Source organism: Helianthus annuus, chromosome 4 (genome assembly GCF_002127325.2).
Source record: "Helianthus annuus cultivar XRQ/B chromosome 4, HanXRQr2.0-SUNRISE, whole genome shotgun sequence".
NCBI classification, from domain to species: domain Eukaryota; kingdom Viridiplantae; phylum Streptophyta; class Magnoliopsida; order Asterales; family Asteraceae; genus Helianthus; species Helianthus annuus.
Genome location: NC_035436.2, coordinates 191,158,120 through 191,165,385, shown reverse-complemented (window position 1 = coordinate 191,165,385; position 7,266 = coordinate 191,158,120). Strand labels below are relative to the sequence as shown.

Below are 7,266 nucleotides of genomic sequence, written 5' to 3'. Positions count from 1 at the left end.
AATTGTTGGTATTGAAAGATACTTATTTTGAAAGCCTTGATAGGCCAAGAGGCGTTAAGAAGTGATTTATAATTAATATGACCGCACGATGTAAACTGGAGCGAGTCGTGTAGGCGAGATGGCAATAAGCTTCATCTCGCCAATATAATCGGTCAATTAAAACAAACGGGTCAAAAGGGTGAAAATATCACCCTTTGACAATATCGACTAATGGTTTGTCGAGTTGTATGATTTCAGGAATAAATATCAAATGGATACTTACATCGCTATTACTTAGCGGTTACTAAGGCAAGGTATCGAAACGGGTCAATATAAATATTGATCCGATCCAGGTATGTATAATATAGATTAACTACTCCATAGGAACTAGAGGTTCCTTGATAGTTAAATGCAGTCATATAGACATTTGGTTACTTTAATCAGCAAACCGAATGATTCATATGATGATCGTTGTGTTTTGAAAACATAATGACTTTTGAATCAAATGCATAGTTTAAAACAGGGCTTTTGGGTCGAAAATGCTTTTAAAAGTCCTTTATATTAATGAAAGGACTAAATAAACCAAAATGCCCTTGTAAGCTAAATCGAGCAAACGACCCATTAAGGTTGTTCGGAAAAGAGTAGTATGCATAACTAAACACTTAGAATGAGTATACAAAAGCGAAAGATGTGAATCCTTAGTCATTTGACTCTATAATAGTCCTTGCCGTAAAATAATGATTCGATGGGTAAAACTCAGAGTTTAGGAATTTTCACACTTAATACAACACAAATATAGTTGTGAAGAAAGATTAATTGACAAGAAATGTGGTAGTATAATGCTTGATGTGAGTGAAAGAGATTCATGCTTAAAATAGGCTTAATTACCCTTAACGGGTCAAAATAAGCAGATGAGCGAAAACATGTTAAGAATGCGTAAGAAACGCGTGATTCGAACCTAATATGATAGTCAATATTGAAATGATGAATCTCATGAGTTTATAGATCAAATAAACATGTTTGTGTGATAAAATCATGAACGGGTCAAAATTTAGTAAAAAGGGTAGTAAGCCGAAGACTTATAAGTCTGAAATTTTGTTAATCCGGATGTCGGATTTTAATTCCATGAGATGGAGAATTAAATTACGGTCACGTAGGAAAAAGAATCGTGTAAAACGGATCAAAAACGAGAAAGTTATGCTCGTTTCCGTAAAATCCGATCGTGCTGAGAATATGCAGCAACCAGCTGCAACAATCTGTCAAAAAGAGACCATGGCGTAGCGCCACGGCCATGGTCGCACGTGGCGACGACCTAATTTCTGAAAATATTGATTTTTTTGTTTATTTCGAATATTTGACCCGATTAACTTGTTGTACTTGTTATTTAACTATCAAAACTGACTTCTAAGTTGGTTTTGACCATAGGTGAATGTCAAGCGTCCCGGATGAATATCAAGTGGCGAGTAAGAACCGAACACACGTTAAATGAAGCTTCCGCGTCCAATCTTGAGTTGTTTGCTAAAAATGAATTATGTAAACATTTATAAACATGTACTTTTTTGAAATGTTGTAAACTATGGGAATGTTAGCATGACAACTTGATTTTGTAAAGTCACATTTTAGCATATAAAATGTGTATCTTATTTATAAAATCCTGTAAGACCCTATAAGTGTTTTGACCCAAAACGACACAGCTGAAAATGAACCTCAAAATTTATTTCTTTCTAAATATTCTAACATACTTGAAAACCATTTAAACGATTCCTTTAAAAGAATTACATCATTAATCTTTAATTAATGTACCAAATATAACATGCGAATACAATCTAAGTGACCACCCTTCCGTACAATCCATGTTCTATAACTCGATCTTTGCCCCATTGTCCTTCATGATAAATGGTAATGATCCGTGTAACCTACAGTCACCATAAACAACCGACACATTAGTAAATGGTGACATTATACTTATATAATAAACACATAGCTAAATGACCATATTGCATTCTAACGACACAAGATATCTTGTTCGATCATCCTTCCAAACTCCTCCACTAGTTCCAGACATCAATTCACTTGGACCCAACGTTATCATACCTGCACTTTTCATTTCATTCTCAACGATAACATGATTAGCAACGTGTACCTTTAAACGTATTGTAAACGCACAACTTCACATAAACACATTCTATTAATCTACATTCATTAGATTACATCACCTAAGTATACATACATATATCCGAGCACATACTTACATTTCCCATACACACGTATACACCTATAAGTTCGTACTACATACACTTACCGGGAATTCTTATTTATATACACACATACAATCACATCCATTTAATTTCTTTCAAGCACCATACTTTGTTAGGCATACCATTTTCTGTATATAAACATTCTTATGTACTAGTTCCGTCCATTCACACGTGTGTTATACCCAAGTATAATCATTCCTACAAGAATCACTCACACACATAATGAAATCCACATTTACACACACCAACATACATGCTACATATTCGTGCAAGCTCCCGTACGGGTTCCGTCCTTACTTCTACCCCGCAAAACTCTATCGTAGGCTTGGGGTACCTTTAGGAAGTTTAACGGGGCCTTGGAAACAAAGAAAACGAGAAAAACGTGAACATACATTTTCCTAAGTCCCCAAATCATTCATATTCTAATTCTCATTTCCCAACATCCAATTTTCACAACTTGGTTAATCACTTTCGTATTTGTGCCCCGTTTGCTTATTCTATATGATTTCAAACATAAGTAACTAAATATGATCAAATTCCGTCATTCTTACTTTCATACGACTACTACATTCTCATCCTTTTATGATTCCCAATAATAAGCATATCTAACTTCATTTAAATAAATTAATAAGTGAGTTCGGTAACCACTTACCTCAAGCGTCTGTATTCGTGTTTGTTTCCTTGCATCTTCTCGACCCGTAGCCTTCCGCGTTTGAGTCCATGCTAATGTGATTCCTATCCTTTCATTCTATCATATGCACAACATAGTTAGCATGCATATTCATTCATAATACTTTCATATGGAATCCTTAGTTACCTTGACGTTTATTAGTCAATCATTAATATGCATAAGACATGAACTGATAATCACATTATTCAACAACAACGAATTCCAATACGTCATCATACATAGGACATAATCTGACTAACACATGTCGTATATCCCCCAAATATTACATTTGTGTCAAAATTCCTAACCATGCTATGTATGCATTGTTGACTTTTAGAAAGTCAACCTTCTTAGCATATGACTTCCAACTTATAAACACATACTCATATCGATATGGTAGACCATAATAACAACGTCGTGCACATTTCATAATCATGTTGTGTAGTACATACGACTACACGATCACCTAGTTATATGCACATATAAACACATAGTCGATTCTACACATACTAATACCTTCATGATCCTACAATCAACGTCTACATTGAAAGTTATCCAATTTAACATAATTCTACCATCTTTACTTGCTAGTAAGTCCACACTTTTCATAATTAGTATTTGGTCATTTACTAATCATAATCAAGCAAATAATCCCATGTATGGTGTGCATCACACCTTCAAAGCATATAGTACAACTAATAATGCACATTTGTACACAATCATGAAATAAACAAGATTACCCACATGAGTTCAATCAATTACACCTTCCTCATATAAGTTTAATAACAATTATATCATTATCACATTTTATACCTATTCACCAAGTTCTTTCATACAAATTCACCTTCTAACTTCACTTAGACATTTCCTCGAACACTTGATGTGCGTACTATTATCTAAGCACATTGTACAAGTATCTTTTTCCTACCTCCTAGTTCATAACATCAAGAATTATAAACATTTCTCTAGTCACGGATTGCACATGCAATACCATTAGACCATCCATACACCCTCAACTTCCTTATTTTCGTACAAGTATTTCATTATAAACAGTTCAGTTTTAAAACTATAGTTCCCGAACTCTGATCGGAATTTCCTTTGGAGGTATTAAAGACCCATATGCCAGAAAGCTACAGTAAAAATTTCAGCTCAATCCAACGGTCGGATCGTCAGGAAAATCGATTCTAAGGGGCTGTGTTTTTATAAAAACGCAAATACGAGCTGCTATGAAAACGAGTTTAAATCTCGAGTTTAACTGCTCTATTCTACATTTCCACCGTTCAAAGTGATGATATGTATGTTGTAAGATTTGTATACAAAAATCAAGATGATCCAACGGTTAGATTTTTCAGATCGTCGGATTCTTTGTAACTGGGTTATAAAATCACATTCTGGACAGATTTGATTTATACAATTTTAACAACTTTAAACAGTGATTTAGGGAAATCGGAGCTTACCATTGCGCTCATAGCATCGATAATTGGTTCCAGGTTGAATCTCACAAGTCCGATCACCTTCGGCCACCACCGGCCACCGCAAATCGCCGCCAAATGACGCCACCGGCCACCCCTCTTTCTCTAGTTCTCTCTCTCTCTCTCTTATTTCTCTCTCTAACTAGAGAGAGAATTCTGCCCAAAATGAGCCAAAAAGGGGCTTTTATACACTAGACTTTGGCTATTTACATAATACTCCCCTCATGTTTTATTTTTATAACAATGGCCCTTCAAGTTCGGGCAAGTCACAATATGAGGTAGCCGTATTTCCCGGAACCGAACCCATCATATTTATCGACACATATTACCTGAATACATTCCATTACAATATGTTGCTACCCAACAAGTTATTTTCCCTCATTAATAATTCCCAACGAATTATAAAATAATATTCTATAACTTCATCTGAAATAGGATGTTAGCCTAGTATTTTGTTTCATGATATACTCATATGGAAACGAGTTACTCGAATTTAAAATTCGAGTTTTGGGGTGTTACAAATCCAGATTTATAAGACGGGTGTTACAAAACTATATTATCTTAGGGATAAAATAATATGACTAGACAAAATACCCAAAATTTACAATCCAGAATATTACCAAAAAACACAAAGGAACAAATATAAGTTACACATATAATATTGTGGACCCGAACGATAGAACATAACTTATAAAATATTCCGGGATATACCATTGTAAATATATTTTTGGTAAATATTATTTTGGATACGAAAGAAATAAGAATATGATTTTTGTTATTATTACAAAGTATGTCATATTTTCGACAAAGAAAAAAATATTATTTTGGAAGTAAAAATATATTTTCCTAGAGTATTTAGAAGATATATGATTTTTGGGAAAGATATATATTTTCTGGAAATACAGTATTTTTGGACAAAATAAGTTTATATATATTTTCTAAGTAAGACTTGAAAATATATTGATTTGGGAATATATTGGATATTTATTAAGAAAATACGTACACACCGGAATACGACACCAATACGTGGCAAAATATACAAATACAAATACGAATATACCCATCCTTGCGAAGGAAAATACGAATACAAATACAAATACTTGAGAAGTATTGTTGCAAAATACTGATTAAACAATTATTCCAAATTTAAATATAAGTGAAAGTTAAAATATTTATTATTTTAACAAATAATTATAACTTGGAATAATATCATAAATGTAATTCAAAAATGTAAATACTAAGGCAAGGCATGGCCCGTTCGTCTAATAGACGTTAGTACATTGTAGGTAGTCGTGTTTGCTGAGGAGATTGAGTTACGAGTACTGAAGACGCAAAACAGTGAGTTCATGTCCCCCTTTTCTTTTAACTATTTTCAGTTTTATACTTCGGGGGTGAAATACATGTTACAATTATTACAAACATTTTATACATGGTATGATTAGCTTAAGGAAGGTTACTGCTAGATCATGTGAATGGGTAGGGCGATTAAGGCCATCAATCCTCGTTGTAGGACCGAGGGGCATGAGTGATAGATCTATTTGGGTGTAGCGAGCCCCACCCGTGAGTCCGTCGAGTGGGCCATGTGGTGACTATGTCTTACAGCCGGAGGCCCGGTGCAAGTCTGCTAGGTTTGAGTCTTCCTGCATCACTTCACACATACCATTGGCTTTGCAACCCAATGGTGATCTCTTTTTCCTTATTGCTACATACCAGGGACTTACATACATACTTACAACAATTTCAAAGGTTTATACATACACACAAACAAACACATGAACTCGCTCAACTTTTGTTGATGTTTTCAAACTACATGTATTTCAGGAAACTTGTAAGTGGATCTGGCAGGCGTCGGAAGTTTTTAAGCTGCGTTAGGAGTAAAGATGTCATCCATGGTCTTTGAGTTTGGACAGTGTGTCTTATTCCTGGACGAGACACGTCTTCCAAACCTTGGTGTTATTCAATATCTTTTGACGAGTCCTAAATGAAATCATAAACAATTTGTACGGTTTGTAAAACTTGAATTGAAGTCTACGTTTTAAAACAATGTTGTAATGTTTCAAACTTCTTTAATGGATGACAAACCTATGGTTTTATCATATAGTTGATGTTATGATTGAATGCAATGATATTAAGAAAGTCACACCATAATCACGCTTTCGCAAAATTCAGGGTGTGACAAGTTTAGATATGCCTTAGGGTTCCTTTAGGACCACGTTATAGGTTAGTATAACCCTCTGAGGTTTTACAACTTGGTTCCATAGAAATCCTAGTTCATTCATGTTTCCTTTATTACTGATATTTAAGTATGTACTAAAAGTTTTACATCAGGTTGTGGTCTAAAATAGAAGTTATGCGCGATATCGTAAACTGAAAGCTTTTTATTAATTAAACGGCATTTTTGGCATAAAACCTATTTAAAACCAAATTTTTACACCAAACTTGCCACCTACTGTTAAGATATAATATTTAGGAATTTTTGGAAATTTTTGTTAAATTTAACCTGATCATAACATAGGGTTCTTGCATCGACTCGATAATTGACAGTTATGCCTTTTTTGCTAATAAAATGAGTTTTACACATCCTTTACATATCAAACCTTTTTCTACTGATCTTATACATAAAATAAATTATTTTAAATAGTAAAGGCTGATCAAAATCTCAGATTTCTTTATTTAACCCGAATATCGTCAAATACCGACTTTTATGCAATTTAGGCGCATAGTATGGTTTAAAACCATATTTAGCACCTAAGACTTGTTACCTACTGATGTTATGAATAATTTTTTATACTTAAACAGTAAGTAAAAGTTTTGAACTCAGATTTCCAAATTTGACCCTTATAGCATATGTGAAATGACCAAAATGCCCCTACGATGCATAGTTTGT

General features: G+C 34.0%; 1 long non-coding RNA gene across 1 annotated transcript; it reads right to left on the bottom strand.

Moving 5' to 3' along the window:
- Window positions 1-1,727: 1,727 nt before the first annotated feature.
- On the bottom strand, window positions 1,728-4,501 carry LOC110935183. Its single transcript, XR_002588933.2, has 3 exons — window positions 4,365-4,501; window positions 2,890-2,985; window positions 1,728-1,895 (listed from the first exon to the last, which is right to left on the bottom strand). It is a non-coding gene; the product is annotated as an uncharacterized LOC110935183 (long non-coding RNA).
- Window positions 4,502-7,266: the final 2,765 nt, after the last annotated feature.